The sequence below is a fragment of the Stegodyphus dumicola genome, chromosome 1, assembly GCF_044657685.1.
Source record: "Stegodyphus dumicola isolate Sdum_Otavi_A_Nest chromosome 1, ASM4465768v1".
Taxonomy (NCBI): Eukaryota; Metazoa; Arthropoda; class Arachnida; order Araneae; family Eresidae; genus Stegodyphus; species Stegodyphus dumicola.
The window spans coordinates 294895875-294913339 of record NC_140768.1 but is presented as its reverse complement, the minus strand read 5'-3'; the positions used below and the strand labels follow the sequence as shown (position 1 = coordinate 294913339).

General features: G+C 32.9%; 1 protein-coding gene across 1 annotated transcript in view; it reads right to left on the bottom strand.

Annotated features, from left to right (window-relative positions):
• Nucleotides 1–17077, bottom strand: part of LOC118179554 (lipopolysaccharide-induced tumor necrosis factor-alpha factor homolog) — an 88538-nt gene extending 71461 nt beyond the window's left edge. Inside the window, exon 1 of the mRNA XM_035348724.2 lies at nt 16922–17077. The gene's annotated coding sequence lies outside the window, so the exon portion shown is untranslated. The remainder of the gene's footprint in view (nt 1–16921) is intronic.
• Between the last annotated feature and the right edge of the window lie 388 nt (nt 17078–17465).

Sequence of the window (17465 nt, the reverse complement as noted above, 5' to 3'; positions counted from 1 at the left end):
TACTATTTATTTGTAATTTATTAAAATAATAATTATTATTAAGTTTTATAATTTATATAGAGTTTGGTCACTTACATTTAAACGGAAAGAGTTTTTTTTTTTTTATTTTATTTGGTTTTTTGAAGTGTTTAATAATGATTACTTTTAGCTACGATGTTTGCCCTACATAAAAGCTAATTCATTACTCGAAGGTTTATTCCGGAACAAAAATTTTTAAGTTTTAAAAAAGATGTAGTTATTTAAATTTTGATTACATTAAGAAATAAAATACATTTATGCATACTGTACGAGAACATTCTTTTGAATCTTTTCCGTCATAGGCAACCAAATAATTTCTACAGAAAGATCTATGGCTCCTCCTTCCTGCAATTTTGACTGCGGTAAAACTTTTCTAAACAAAAGAAACATATCTGTTAGATTAGATAGATATTCAATATCTGTTAACGCACTTTCCAACAAGTACAAAACCAAAATTATATTGGACACGTGCTAATGTGGGCAATAAGATCGCTAATCAGCTAGCACGAAACTTAAAATCTCGTTTAGAAAAAGATCTTAGGTGACAATGGAAATTCTTATGCTCACAAGAAGTACCTTTCGTGGCCTACTTATTTCGTTTTGGGCTATATAAAACATACAATTGCATTTGTGGCTTACCAGGTACATTAAACCACTACTTGTTTCAGTGTCAAATAACCAAAGATCTATAATTTTGGCTCTATCCCTTTTGCAGGCAGTGGCTACAAAGTCAAGCCACTTAAAAATAATTTTTTCTCTAAGTGCGCAGTGTCTCTAGCTTCTTTAGCCACCTGCATGGATTGAAGCTGAAATATACAAAAATCATTACATTATCGAATTATGATCTCTGATGAAGTGCTGAAGTTGTACATTCACTGCATAAGTACTTCAAATTGAAATTTTATTATTTTAAATAATATTTTTAACTTATGCAAATCATTTTGACAGTTTTAATGTATATTTTCTATCATTTAAATAAATTAAACTAATTCACAAGCAAAAACAATTCATTTTTATTAGGTTTTTGGATGTGGATACAGAATCTGTCCACCGCCCTTTTAGGGCAGTAACAATGATCTTGAAAACGTCGCACTGCCTCTACATGAGAAAAGAATTATGTTTGAGAGTTTTACGCTTCATTAGGGGTGCGAAATATAAACAAACTTTGTTTATAGTATGAGGTTTTGGGCTTGATTTGACTCCAGTACAGTTTTTCTGTTCGGCCAGAATGTTCACATTTTTTTAGAGAGACGAAATTTAGTATACTTTTTCTAAAGTTATAAATGGTGGCACAGAATTTTTTTCACTTTATAGAGGTTTCAGTTTTAAATGCATTCATAATTTACAACATGCATACGGATGAATACAGTGCATTTAAAACCATGAAAGATTTCCGAGGAGAAGCGACCGAAGGACTGCAACTAATGGGTGGGGGGGGGGAAACCGTCCTAAGAAAAACAGAGTCTAGGTTCAAAATCAGTTCCCGTAAAAAGGCACAAGCCTTACATTCCAACAGATGAGCGCACAGAAGATACAAAACATATTCCTGTAAAAACGGAAAGGGCTTGTACAGAAGATGTGCTCATTGTAGTACAGAAAAAGAAGTTCGTCGGTCTCGATAGCTGTACAAGTCCTGCAATGTCCCACTCTGCTTCCAATCAAGTGGTCCTACTTGTTTCGAAAAATTTCATACTAAATAGTTAATGATATTTATACCACATACCATACCACAATTTCTGCTGTAAATTTTGATTAACTAATATTTCAAACTTTTTTCTTAAAAATCTTTTAATAAATACGACAATGATATTGTACAATTGTTTTATAATTATTACTTTACTATTAATACTTTATTCCTCAAACATTTTGAATTTAATTATTATTAAAATTGTTATTTTCATAAATATTAATTTCTCATAAAAAGTTGAATAAGCTAAATGCCTTAGGTGAGCAGTGGCTATAAGCTCTAGCCACTCCCTAGACAAAAGACCCCTGATCCGAAAAAGTTTCTATGACCAAATAATGTTTAAGAGGGTTGAGAACATTATGTTTATAATGTACGTTATCACAGAAAATAGTATTTTAGCTATGTGCCCGTGAAAGGGACTATACAATAAACAATGCTCCATGCTTATTCTCAGGAATATGCTTTCTGGCGAATGCCTTCGCCAGAAACCTCAGACTCTTATTAATATAAACAGCGATAATCTCTCAAAGCAGTACAATTCTAATTTTCCTTCATATTTTTTTTTTTACCTATTAATGTTATTAACGTAAACAGCAGTCACAAAAGTGGCTTATAATCTTAATGCTAATAGTTTTTTACTTATGTAATATTATTCTATTACTTTTTTTAAAAAATAAAAGCCGCTAAATGAGAACAAAAAGCTGAAGGTCATTCAGACGGAACAGCTGCTCATTCTGTAGTTTCCTGTTAGATCAGCGGTTCTCAGGCTTTTGACTAACGCGTGTACCATTTAAACAAAAAACTGAAAACCTTTAGCACCACTACTACATTTTACAACGATTATTTTTCAATTTCTGACTAGAAATATTTAAAAAACAATTCTAAAAGCTTTCAGATTTTATATCACGCTCACAAGGGGCCTTTTTTTTAACATTTTGTATGTCACCTTTATTCATTGAATATCATGTTCTTCGCACTTAAGCCATAACATTCAATTCAACAGCCATATCACAAAATAATATTTAAAAGAGCATATGTTTAGAATTTTCGATACACAGTCTCACGCCCTGGAGATAAAAAAAGTTTTTTTCCCCCATACAGTGTTGCCATGGCTCGCTTTGAAATCGTTGAGTTTGTTAATAAAAAATTCGTTAAAGTGTTACAAAATAAGAAAATCAATAATAAAACAAATTCCAAATTAGGGATTCCAGATATCCATATTCGGTAGAGGATTACGTTATTCAAAATTCGATGGCTCTAGGTACCGTTTTTTGATCACAATGCGAGAAACATACATGCATTTTACACAGATTCTTCGTTATTTAATTTTTTTAAATATAACACAGAGCGATAATAATGGGTGAGAACAATTTGAAAAATGAAACGGATATTTAAGTTTTCAGCGCAAAATGGGAAAACGAAGTTAATACCCTTTCTGAGATAACTCCCTCTGGCTAAAAAGAAAGAAAAAGTGTTTTCCGCAATACGATTAAATTCGAAAGCAAATATAAAATTATAAGAATAAATAATAAATATCTGAAAGCTTCCAGATTTTACATTACAGCCAAAAAGGCGTTTTGTTAACGTTTGACGTGTTACCTTTATTTATTAAATACCATGTTCTTTGCACTTAAAACACATAAAATTTAATTCAACAGCAATACCACAAAATATTTAAAAACGGCATAACTTTTTTCCGATACACATAATACGCGGCGATAATATTTGCTGGCAACAGTTTGAAAAGTGAATCGACGCAAAATGTCGTTTTAAAATTAACAGCCCCTTTGGGCTACAAAATATTTCGCCATTTGCACAACTTAAAGGCTATATATAAAGGTAAATTAAATATGCACACATAAAAATATTACGTTTAAAATTGGTTACCATTTTAATTATACAAATTTAAGTACAACACTTCATTTCTAAAATTTAGTGCGAAATTTGGGCCTGTTTAAGAGAAACCAATTTCTTTATGTCAAGACTTATTTCATTTAGTTTTAAGAGTGAATTGGAATACAGATTTAATTTTGTTCTGCATTTAGTTTTTAAATTTAACATGGAAGAAAATCTTTGTTCATACGTATAGGTTGTGCAAAAAGGTAATAAAAATTTAATAGCTTTATTTGAAATGCTTCCAATTCTTTTTTTCTTGGTTAAGCCGAAATTTAACTAAATAACAATAGATTAAGTGTTATTTTTCAATCTTTCAGTTAGAGTTCGATATTTCTATCAATTGTTCTTTTTCTTCGCGAGATAAAATTTCAGGTATATTTCAACAAAATGGTTTTCTAATTAAATTTTCTTTTTCATAATCCTCGGGAAATTACATATTGAAATTTTTTATGAATGAAAAACAATGATTTTTAATGTCGGATGCTAATTCGTCTTTTATTTTCTAATTATTTTCCGTTAGAAAACTTTTTAAAAGTGGCAAAAAGCTTAAAACATTATGATCCAATTCTTTGATTATTAGCTCGAGTTTTCTTTTATGATTGCCTTTATTTTATCTCTAACGGTAAACAAGTTAACATTTTGTTCTTGTAATCCTAAATTTAATTCATTTAACTTTCCAAAAATATCAGCTAAATTTGCTAAATGCGCCACCCATAAGTTACTAAATAAACATTTTTGCAATTCAAATTTTGAATCACAGAGGAAAATTCGAATTTCTGATCGAAGTTCAAAAAGACGGTTTAAAACTTTGCCTCTATATAACCCACCTTACTTCGGAATATAACAAAAGGGTTTCACGTTCAATGCCCATCTCTTGGCATAGAATCGTAAATATTCTTGAATTTAAAGCTCGCTTTTAATAATATTAACAATTTTCGGCTACTAAAACTTCACGATGTATGGGAGCAGTAGTAAATTTAGTTTCAGGTGCAACATTTTTATTTAAGAAATCACTTCGGAATGTTTTCCTGTTAAAGCTCGAGCTTCGTCATTGCTTACGGCAATGCACTTATTTCAAGGAATATATCTTGAACAAAGCTCAGATTGCAAAACATTTACGAGTGTTAGAGAAAAAACTCAACCAGGATGTTGGGGTTTTAATTTTTGAATTTAATAGCTAAAAATACTTTGCTTCTTTGCGTACCACCTATTTTTCTCTTGCGTACCACCGGTTAAGAACCCCTGGATTAGATATTTCAATAATTAAGTACGAAATAGATTAGCACACTTTTAAAATTTTTAATGATAATACTTCCTTTGGAAAAAAAAAGACTCTCTTATAAGAGATAGGAATAACAAATTTAATTTAATGATAGCCAGTAAGCAACCTTGATGCATATATCTACAGAAAATTACTCAGCGCATCTTACCCAGCAATTCACACCAAGTTTCGCAGCTGGTAGCGCATGTTGTCTGAGTAGAAAAGATCTACTACTCTTTTTCCAATAAGATTCTTTCCACTGTATCTTCTTTACTAACAGTTTCTCCTCTTCTCATCCTGCAGCCAGCTCTGTTCAGCCATCGGAACTGAAAACGATGGCAGCTATTATCATTTTAACACATTATTGAGGCTTATGTCACTGATAACACTAAGGTAGCATAAGAGAAGAAAGTAAGCCACTATTTAGCAAATTCTGGAGCAGGTGTACATTCTATGTAATAGGTTATTTTCTTTTACGAACCAAAGTTTTTAATCTGCGTAAGACGAAATGCAATTTGATTCCATTTCTGACTTTACTTCTTGGGAGTTTTTGGCTTATCGTGTCAATGTGGTTTGAGATATATCAGCCAAACTAAAACAGCGTTGAAGTTTCGTATCAAGGAACATGAATCTTATTTCCGAAAAGACGAAATTAGCAAGTCTTCGATAGCTAATCATAGTTGGGAATTTAATCATAATTTTGACTTTTTTTTTTTTGCAAAAATTATTCAAAAAGGTTCTTTTGTTGCCGTATTTAGAGCTTCTTGGAGCTTTCAACATTCTCAAAGGTTTAGCTTGTTTAGTTAACGACTTTAAGTAAAATTCGTTCCTTCCTAACGCTTTAAAAATTCTATTAACTTAATCTTTCAATTTCTTTAATAATTTCGCCGACAGATAGGACTGTTGCGCCCGCTGCTTTATAGCCTTGCAAATTTCTTTGCTCCTGATGAAGAGGGACCAGTTTGCCCACGAAATCTATTCACGTTTTTTTTTGTCTCATCTACGCGAAATGCAAGGTTTTTCTTCTTTACTAATTTTAAGTTACATTTTGGCATATTTCTCTTCTGATTTGATGTGTTAAGTTAATGGTCTCCGAGCAATTTTACGCGGCTCGTGAACAGATTTCAATTACGCATTTCTGTAAAATGAATTCCTCATCATTGACCTTACTTATAGTTTTAGGGACAAAGATTAGACTGACCTTACTTGTGAGACTTTTATTAAAAGAAAATGAATAGACTGGAGTTTTGGCTAATACGCACACATAGTGAGAAAGCCGAGTGTAAGTATTTTTAAACCTGAGCAAAAACGTAAAAACGCACCCTTATGTATACTCAAATTAAATGTATCTGTATGGGTACATATTCAATCTAATACTTTTGTTGTTGTTCTTGCTTATGCTGAGACTTGTACGATGTAGTCAGCCCAAGCCCACGAAATTCCTCGTGGCAAGCAGCGCAAGATACGTCTGTCGTTGGCAACAGCTTTGAACACCTTACAGGTGACAGTGCGATTTAGCTCAGTTCCGCCTCCAATTTTGATGGAAAGCACCCCGGGGGAGGGAAGGGGTCCGAGGGTTTCCCAACCCTCTTTCCTTCCACCAAACCACCACACGAGAGGACTTTCGGCTCGCCGCATATTTAGAGTGCCGCCATGCCGCACCGACACTATACATTTACAAACATTCATACCTTCTCCGAGATTAGAACCCTTCGTCACGACAGTCAGCGACGCTAACCACAATACAGGCTGGGCTGCTCTAATACTTTAAAACATAACTTCATGCATTCAGAAAGTTAGTACATAAAGTAATTTTTAATTTTTTAAAGAAAAACGGTAAAATGCACTTTTTAATAAACAGAAAATAATACTGAACTACTAATTTAAATAGTACTGCAATTAAGATAAAATTATTACATTAATCCTTTGCACTCGAGAGGTGACTCTCACTCACCATGTGATTTGATGCCGCAACTTCAGAGGTTACTCTCGCTCACCACTTGGTTTCATGCGCTGGAATAACTGTTTACGTTTAGTTTCTTCGAAGGGGGTTCCTACACTCTTTCTGTATAATCTTATGAAGTGTAAAATGATACCCCTTTAAGTGGAGATAAGATTTTCTTATCTATCACAAAGTTTGTTCTCAGAGAAATGAAGCCAGAAAAAGGCATATTATTTGCCCGGAAAAACCGGGCATGCATCTTGGAAATGGTTACATGAAATACAAACACAGAAAAATTACAGAGACTAATATTTAAGAAATTATGTTTATAAAGGTGTAAAGATATATCAAATGTTTAAATATAAAAAATTTATACGTTAATTTGTGTGTGTAGTGATTTAAGTTACTGGTAAAAAATGCGTCAAAAAGGCGGCGAAACGTCTCGAGTTGCTCGTGTGCCATGCGAAAAGTGTTAATATTGGATTTTTTGGGTAATTTAATTTTTCTTGCCTTTGATGAACTAAAATCGGGAGTAACTTTTTTTCAAAATCTACTTCATATTTAATTTATAAATCTATATAGAAACTAGTGACATTTGAAAGGGTTTTTTTTGGGGGGGGGCCAAGAGAAGATTTTGCATAATTTTTTAGCCCAAAGGGGCGGTAGCCCAGGAGGGCTATTAGGAATTTTGTGGCGTTTCACTATAAACGGCGAATCCTTTTTTTAAATTGTTGCCGCCAAATATAGCCCTGTATATATATATATATAATGTTGTATGATCTTAAATTCATTTAGTGCGAAAACAAGTCACTACTACTTGCGCAATTGCTGCAAAGTTAATAATAATTTATTTACTAAATAATATTGATTATATTATTTCCTAAGTTTAATTATAGTAGGATTATCTTTAGTTTCTGATCAGTTGATTCTTGTCAATCAAACTTATAAACCTTCGTTTTACACTTCTCTGTACATTCTGTTGACATATTTATCTTTAAAGCTAAATTTGGTCATTTCTCAATATTATGTTCTCTCATTTTGGTCAAGAATGAGATGTTCCATTTATTATGTCTGATAGTATAATTCCGTATGCAGTGCTTACGAGGGCGATTTGTTCAAGAAGAGGGACTGCGTCTAGAGGAAACTGTCTAATATTTACAGATGGGAGAAACTGCGAAAGCATTCTAATCCCTTCACCGGAATTCAATGTTAGGTTAATCGCATTAAGTGTGCATTTTTTTTGTATTTGCAGAATTTTTTGATTGCAATACTTTATTTACCTCTCCTTTTTCTTGCATTATTAAGTTCCCAGCAGACATACATAAAATTTTAAAATGAGCTGCTTAAAGAGGTTATTAGTTTCAGTGCATTGCAAGTGATTTATTATTTGATGTTTTAGATAAATTTGAGCTTTGTAAAGTTATAATAACGGCTGAAAATTATACAAAATCCAGGATTATGACCTTTCATGTTTAAGTATTCAATCGTTTACAGTTAACGAAACTAAATCCAAAACTTGATTAATTAATTAAGGAGAAGCACGCGCATGCACAAGTACTCAAGAATGTAAGCGTTCTGTTTACTGCTTCAAATGTGATACTTCAAGGCGGTGCTCCTCGAAAGGTATCAAAATTGAAAACTATCGATAATAATTTATTTTTAAACGCATTTCTGATGTCCCACCAGCGGTCGAGCCGTAAAAAGCCGCTAAATACTGGTAGTTCGGCCCGGGGTTCGAGTCCCGGCGAACGGGCTGGCTGCCTGGGCGTTTTCGTGGTTTTCTCCCCATGTCTAACGTGGTTATGAGCCAGTTTCTATTAAAAAGACCTCCACAGGGTATCCTTCCCTTTCGGTGTAGTGCCTAAGAAGAGCGGAGCACGAAATTATTAAAAAATGTATTTCTGAAATTTCGCAGCTAGTTTGGCGCCCTTCTTAGCCGTTCACCTGAAGCATGTATCTCGCTTTCTTCTCGATGCATAAGTGTTTCCTGAGACGACTGTTATAGTTTTTGAGGCAGCCATGCGCATTTCTAATTTGCTGTTTTGGGTTCCGTCGAATTCGCTCAAATCTTTGAACTCGAGGTCTTTTGCGCTCGGGCGAACCAACAATTCGAGACAAGAGCCAGTTTCCCTTACAACTTCCCCCACGAAGGCATCCCTGCCTTTAAGGCCGATAATCCTTGAGCCTTTGCCGTAATCACATGAAACAAACCGCATATTTGGCGATTTCTTATACCTATCTTACAATGGTTTCATACACAATTTAAATAAACCTAATAGTTCTTTTACATCTTGAAGATACCTGTGGCTCTATCGCCAGATACAAACGGTATTCTTTTCCGCATTTCTTCGGATTCTGTGCACGTTATCAATTTTGAATTTTCTGTCCCTTCTGCGGAATCACTGTCCCTTTTCACATTCATTAATTATCATCCTGATTTTTCGCCTTCTTATACCTCTTACTTCTACTTGTCAATCTTAACTCATCATGGTATTCTATGTTTACTGAGCTCCGTAACTTTGAAAAATAATATTCCTTTTACCATAACTTTCGATTTCGAACTAACATCGAAGAAACATTTATAACACTATATCTAAACACGCATTTAATATTAAAGATTGGAAGTTATTTGAGGGTAGAGTAGACTTTAAGGTACCCCTTGTATTATGGCGAAGTTGTTGTTTGATTTATCGCCAAGTTGTTTCATTTATGGTAGCCTGAATAGTTGAATGTTATGGAAACCCTATTGTGACGTAATCGGGTGCATGATTATATGAAATTTTGAACCATGGGATGTTTTGTAGGCGTTTTTGTGGTGTGTGTTAAAACCGTTTAGATGGATTTCAATGGGTTTGTAGGAAGAAAGGTTCAGATGGTCACTATGTGAAGCGTTCGATCAGAAAGAGTACCTGGTTTGAAAAAAGTCATTTCGGTTGATCTTTGGATTATGGTAACTTGGCGATTTGTTGGCGAAAATTTGGCGATCAACTCTGCTACAGCAACCTTCTACTTTTTTTTTTTTTTTTTTTTCGGCGCCATTTTGTCTTCACGAAGTAAAGACATGTTTCTTTTCTTTTTATTTACTGAACACTTTTTCCAACAATCTGCTAGCCGAATTACACTTATGCTAGAAATTTTATGGAACAAAACTGCTTAATCATGACAAATATTAACAGCAAAATTGGGAAAAAGTGCAGAATCGCAAACTCCTTTCCGCGTTTTTCAGAATCGCACAGAAATTTTACGGAACAAAACTGCTTAATCATGACAAATATTAACAGCAAAATTGGGAAAAAGTGCAGAATCGCAAACTCCTTTCCGCGTTTTTCAGAATCGCATAGAAATTTTATGGAACAAAACTGCTTAATCATGACAAATATTAACAGCAAAATTGGGAAAAAGTGCAGAATCGCAAACTCCTTTCCGCGTTTTTCAGAATCGCATAGAAATTTTATGGAACAAAACTGCTTAATCATGACAAATATTAACAGCAAAATTGGGAAAAAGTGCAGAATCGCAAACTCCTTTCCGCGTTTTTCAGAATCGCACAGAAATTTTACGGAACAAAACTGCTTAATCATGACAAATATTAACAGCAAAATTGGGAAAAAGTGCAGAATCGCAAACTCCTTTCCGCGTTTTTCAGAATCGCATAGAAATTTTATGGAACAAAACTGCTTAATCATGACAAATATTAACAGCAAAATTGGGAAAAAGTGCAGAATCGCAAACTCCTTTCCGCGTTTTTCAGAATCGCATAGAAATTTTATGGAACAAAACTGCTTAATCATGACAAATATTAACAGCAAAATTGGGAAAAAGTGCAGAATCGCAAACTCCTTTCCGCGTTTTTCAGAATCGCACATACACAGTAACCATGTACACGTCGACTTATTTTTACTTAAAAAAACATCCCAGAATTGCACAAAAATGGCATTGCGGACACTCTTCACTTTATCCATATACACTGCTATTTTCTCATAAATTAGAAAAATTTGCACGAAAATGCAGGAAAATTTTGTGAATCTTTAAACTCGGTAAAAACCACATATATGAAATTAACCTGATCGCGAAAAGATATATAACCTTCGCAAGGATGAACATTTCCACGTATAAATAAAATATCCAAAAACTTTTTCCGCTAAATTATCTATTATAAAACGTCATCAACGAATTTATAACGCAAACATTAAAAATGGTTGCAAATACTTAGTGTCAAATATTTAAATTATTTCCATGCACGTTTACGTCTACTGAAACGTATTCCAAATTGCTACAAACATATAATTCACAAAATAACTATCATTTAATTAAAATATAATTAAACCATGTACACGTCGACTTATTTTTACTTAAAAAAACATCCCAGAATTGCACAAAAATGGCATTGCGCACACTCTTCACTATATCCATGTACACTGCTTTTTTCTCATAAATTAGAAAAATTTGACGAAAATGCAGGAAAATTTTGTGAATCTTTAAATTCGGTAAAAAGGACATATATGAAATTACCTGATCGCAAAAAAAGTATATGCCCTTACCAAGGATGAACATTTGCACGTATAAAATAAATAAAATATCCAAACACTTTTCCCTCTAAATTATCCATTATAAATGTCACCTGCAAATTTATAACGCAAACATTAAAAATGGTTCCAAATATTTAAATATTTAATATAAGTGTCAAATATTTAAGTTCTTTCCATGCACATTTACTTCTACTCAAACGTATTCCAAAATACTACAAACATATAACTCACAAAATCACGATCGTTAAATTAAAAAACACTACTTAAAATATACACAAGCCCATACGGTTGATCTTTACAATATGGTAACTGGTAGTTTGGCGACATTTTGGAGGCGATAAAGGTTACTACCTGGCACTTTGGTAATAATGTGAGCAGTACTCAGTTCCGATTACGCATTATTTTGTGTGAGGGAAATGAGAGATCATGGGATATGTCATGTGATATTAATGGACGAATTACGGTTCTTTAATCGGAAAAGGGGGGAAATCGGGAAAAAAATCTGGAAATTTTGTATTTGGCTTTATTCTGTGTTGTGTGAAACAGTGTTCGTGAATTTTTGGATCCCATGGCCGTAACTAAAGTGAATTCGAAATGGGTATTTATGTATGTATTAATTTAATGTATGTGCTCATTTATATTTTAAGTAGTGTTTTTGAATTTAATTATATTTTAATTAAATGATAGTTATTTTGTGAATTTTATGTTTGTAGGAATTTGGTATACGTTTTAGTTGAAGTAAACGTGCATGGAAATAATTTAAATATTTGATACTAAGTATTTGTAATGCTTGCGGTATGAATTCGTTGGTGACGTGTATAATGTAATAGATGATTTAGAGGTAAAAGTTTTTGGATATTTTATTTATTTTATATGTGGAAATGTTCATTACTCTTTCGCGATCAGGTAATTTCATATATGTTCTTTTTACCGGGTTTAAAGATTGAGAAAATTGTCATGTATTTTCGTGAAATTTTTCTAATTTATGAGAAAAAAAGCAGTGTACATGGATATAGTGAAGAGTGTGCGCAATGCCATTTTTGTGCAATTCTGGGATGTTTTTTTAAGTAAAAATAAGTCGGCGTGTACATGGTTTAGTGATATTTTAATTAAATGAAAATTATTTTGTGAATTTTATGTTTGTAGGAATTTGGTATACGTTTAAGTTGAAGTAAACGTGCATGGAAATAATTTAAATATTTAATACTAAGTATTTGTAATGCTTGCGGTATGAATTCGTTGGTGACGTGTATAATGTAATAGATGATTTAGAGGTAAAAGTTTTTGGATATTTTATTTATTTTATATGTGGAAATGTTCATATTTGGAAAGGGTATAAACTTTGTCGCATTCAGGTAATTTCATATATATTCTTTTTACCGGGTTTAAAGATTTAGAAAATTGTCATGTATTTTCGTGAAATTTTTCTATTTTATGAGAAAAAAGCAGTGTACATGGATATAATGAAGAGTGTGCGCAATGCCATTTTTGTGTAATTCTGGGATGTTTTTTTAAGTAAAAATAAGTCGGCGTGTACATGGTTTATGTGTATGTGTTATTTTGAAAAACGCGTAAGGAGTATGGTATTGTGCACTTTTTCCCAATTTTGCAGCGAATATTTGTCATGATTAAGCAGTTTTGTTAGATAAAATTTCTAGCATAAGTGTAATTCGGCTAGTAGATTGTTGGAAGAAGTGTTCAGTAGATAAAAAGAAAAGAAACATGTCTTTACTTCGTGAAGACAAAATGGCGGCGGGAAAAAAAAATAGAGGGTTGTTGTAAGAGAGTTGGTCGCCAAATTTTCGCCAAAAAAACGCCAAGTTACCATAATGTAAAGATCAACCGCACATACATTAAATTAATAAAAATTAGCTTACAATCCTAATTACTTTAAACTAATTCATTGCTAATAACAATTTCCCAATAATACCATATTAATTTATTTATTCCTTACATGCATAAAAATAATATCCTCAAATGATTAAAAATACTAACTTACCTAATCTTCTTCACAATCTTGAGTGCATGGCGGATAAACTTTTCTTATAGATTAAATAACTCAGTAGTCAACTGGCAGTCTATTCACCCACTAATAAGAAATTAATAAAATTTCCCCCATACTCAAACGACTTTCAGCAAACCAAGTACCCTTCCTTACACTCCGTTTCACAAAATGTCCATTTTCACCAGATTTCTTGCACCGCCATTCAAACTTATTTGTAATATCCTTCCTTTCACACAATCTCATTTCATTCCCCGGATAAACTTTTCTTATAGATTAAATAACCCAGTAGTCAACTGGCAGTCTATTCACCCACTAATAAGAAATTAATAAAATTTCCCCCATACTCAAACGACTTTCAGCAAACCAAGTACCCTTCCTTACACTCCGTTTCACAAAATGTCCATTTTCACCAGATTTCTTGCACCGCCATTCAAACTTATTTGTAATATCCTTCCTTTCACACAATCTCATTTCATTCCCACATGTTGGACATTCATACTTATCCGCAATTAATCCTACACTCATACAGCATTCAAGCAATTCTTTTCGATTACACATAAACGCAATAAAAATTTCGGATTTACTTTACATAGGCCTACCAAAATGTCGCCAAACTACCTGTTACCATATTCCAAAGATTAGACGTCATTTGAGTATGAATGATATTTTGATTTTGATTTTGGCTCTGGGTGTACGAAGCGAACTCGAAAATCATGGTAAGTGAATATTTGCTTTTGATAGTGCTTAAATGTATAACATGTTTTTCCTTTTTTATGTTATCTTATTATTTGGTTTAAAATGTATTTTACTGAGATTATGTATTTTTTGTTTGCCTATATTGTAGATTTTGGTGCTCCTTTGACTTTTTAAGTGAAAATATATCGATGTGTACATGGACAAAGTAAAGGGAGTGCGCAACGCAAGTTTGTGCAATTCTGGGATTTTATTTGAAGTGAAAATAGGTCGACGTGTACATGGATAAAGTCAAAAGAGTGCGCAATGCGATTTTTGTGCAATTCGGGGGTTTTTTTAAAGTGAAAATAAGTCGATGTGTACATGGATACCCAGTTTGTGCAATTGTTTGTCTTGTTATTTTGGCTTTGTGTAGCGTCAAAATAACAAGTCAAAGAATTGCACAAAATCTGTATCCATGTACCGCGAAAAATCGCCAAGTTTCGCCAAGGGGTACCCTAAACTATACTTTTACCTTGTTTGATAATGCATGTACTGTTGAATACAGTCATGAAGCGATATTACCCAAATCAAACCTAGATAAACATTGTTACAGCTCAAATTATCTCGTCAAACCGAGTCGTGATCGAGAGTCTTCTCTCGAGTGCAAAGGGTTAGAAGTTCTGTGTTTTTGTTAAAATATAGTCAGAGTGGTTCATCAATTCCCGCTACCAAGTTAGAAGCCACTGAACTACTTGTCTGACTTCGCATATATAAACAAAGGTGAAATACCCAAATTAAAATAGTGATTTAAAGGACATTTCAAATTCAAGTTTTTTTTTTTTTTTTTTTTTTTTGTTTTGTTGTTGTTTTTTAGTATTATATATATTTTATTTTGTACACATACACACACATATATATTCACTCTAATTTTGTCAGAAAGAGAAAAAAAAATTCCGCGGCCATAGTTTCAAATCGTGCATTCTCCCCACAGGCAGTTAGGTTTGATATCACTTTGTTAAATTGCTTTCGTTCAGTTACGGATCATCGCGGGTACACAAGAGAGCGTCGGCATCGCATCGCGCCTGAACCGAATGCATTACCAGAATCCATTACAAGTGCTTTACCAGATAATTAAGGGTATAATTAAGGTAACCATACTTTAGAAAAGCTAACCCAAGGTATTTCAGAAGAAATAAATTTCAGTTTAAAAGCCTGAACTCTTTTTAATTAATGCAATAAATAAAGAGTTGATATAAAAACAATATCTGATGCGGACACCACATGATTTCCTTGCACGGAATATTAAATTACACCTTTTTTTTTACTGCATTTCTTTTAAATTTATTTCCTCGAATTTCATTAGAGGTAGATTTCTCATTCAATTAATTCAGTTCTCGGTAACGTGCTAGTATACGGTGCAACCTTGGCGCGATTTTTAAAATTATCGCCAACACCAAAATTACCGTATATGTCGCGCCAAAAGTAGCCAAATCCCGTGTGCACCGTAAACTAGGATTAAACCCAGTTCTCACTTTGCAGTAAAGCAAAAATGCATAAAAAGCTCAAAATATATTCATTAAAAATTGAAAAATATAAAAACATAAAACACCAAATACAGTTAAAAAACCAAATTTAACAATTAAAATTAGTTTCTACGCAAAAACAAGCAATTCAGCCGGCGGGCAAGAAAAACAGATTTTTTGGTACACAAAACTGAAATAATATGACGTTTGATCCGCCTGAGCAAAAATACGCTGAAGTTAGTGTAGAAACTGACTTGATTCACTGTTCTAATCAACGTTCAAGGCTAATCGTTTTTTGAGTTATATGATATACATACATGCTTACATACATACGTACAGACATCACGAAAAAAAATCTCTTCTGAATCCATTTTAAATCAATTTTATAATACGTCTGGGAAGGGGAAAAAAAAAAAAAAAAAGTCCTTTATTCTGTCCTTACGTACAGATGTGACGCAAAAACTTCGTTAAATTGCATTCGATAGCGGTCAGAATTTATGTTTTCGTTGAAATATGATACCCGGAATTTTTCGTGATTACAATGCTTCTTTTGCTTCGTAAAAGGAAGTAATAAAAGTTAGTAATCAAGAAAAATACTAAAAGTATTCTAAAGAAGGTTGTGTTCTTCATAAATCTAGTATAAAAACGTGGATGATCTGAAGGTAATTTTATGAAATTATTTACTAAGATCTCAAAGATTATCTAGTTTTATTATAAGACAAGTTCGTGCGTAAAAAAGAAAGAAAGAAAAACAATGTTGAAGTTTTGCGCTTTTTTCTTCACTCTACTACAAATTAATAATTTCAATAATTTTTTTTTAATAATTAGTCTCCTAAAGACATTTTCCGATACAGGATATAGCCCCAGATATACTTAGGAATACAAGACTGTTCAGGACAATCCTGGATGTCTGAAACCTTACATATAAATCAATAAGAACACGACATAAAAAGAAACATTCTGTGTAAGTCATAAAAAATGCGACATCAAACAAACAAAAAAACTTAAGGAGGCTTTGTTGCTAAATGTGCTAGCAGTTTACAAGAGAATCTTTCTTTGAACGGATTTGAATAGGGCGTTTCCGTTTTTTCAGGAAACGACGACAGGATGTGTAAAATGAAAACCTAAGTACGTTAAATAATACTTCAGGATGACATTCGCGAATTAACAAACATGTGAATATCAGAAATATTCATTTTTGCAAACTAGTAAAATAAAAATTCACATAGGAAAATTTCTTCAACCTCATGTTTACTCAAGGGAAACATGAATGTAATTTTGTTACAGTATGGTAATATGACAATCAAGTAGTTACGAGATAACTTTGTTACAGTATGGTAATATGACAATCAAGTAGTTAGGAGATAACAAGTAACATCACTTACTTGACAGGTGACCTGTTACCGGAAATTTAACAGCGGTAGCGTAAACACAAATTGTGAACAAAAATTTCCTCTCTGGAATCAAGAATTCCTATTAGGATCTGCGAGCAGCGCCGTCTACTTAAGGAAGCTTTACGATGTTCTACTCCGATGCCAAACGCGATTCAGTTATGCTGCGGAAAAAGCGAAAAAGAGCCGTCCAGAGCTTTGGCCTTGGCACAACCCACACACAGTGGAATAAATTAAGAATAAACAAGTGACGAACAAGAGATCCCTGGTTAGTGTAAGTGACAGTATTCCATTAACAAAAAAATGAAAAAGAAAGAGAAAAGAAAAGAAGACAGAAAAAAAAAAAAAAAAAAAATAATGAATAAATAGCAAAAGTGTTAGTGTCTACTGGCAGCGCGCAAAGTGGTTGAAATATCGTTTAATCTAAAATTGAAGCAATCATTTTTGAAACACTGACTCGTAGTATAAGGAAGGCTTATTATAAAAAAATGCATATCTGCAAAGTGTCATGAACATTTGGTTATGTATGCGTACGAAA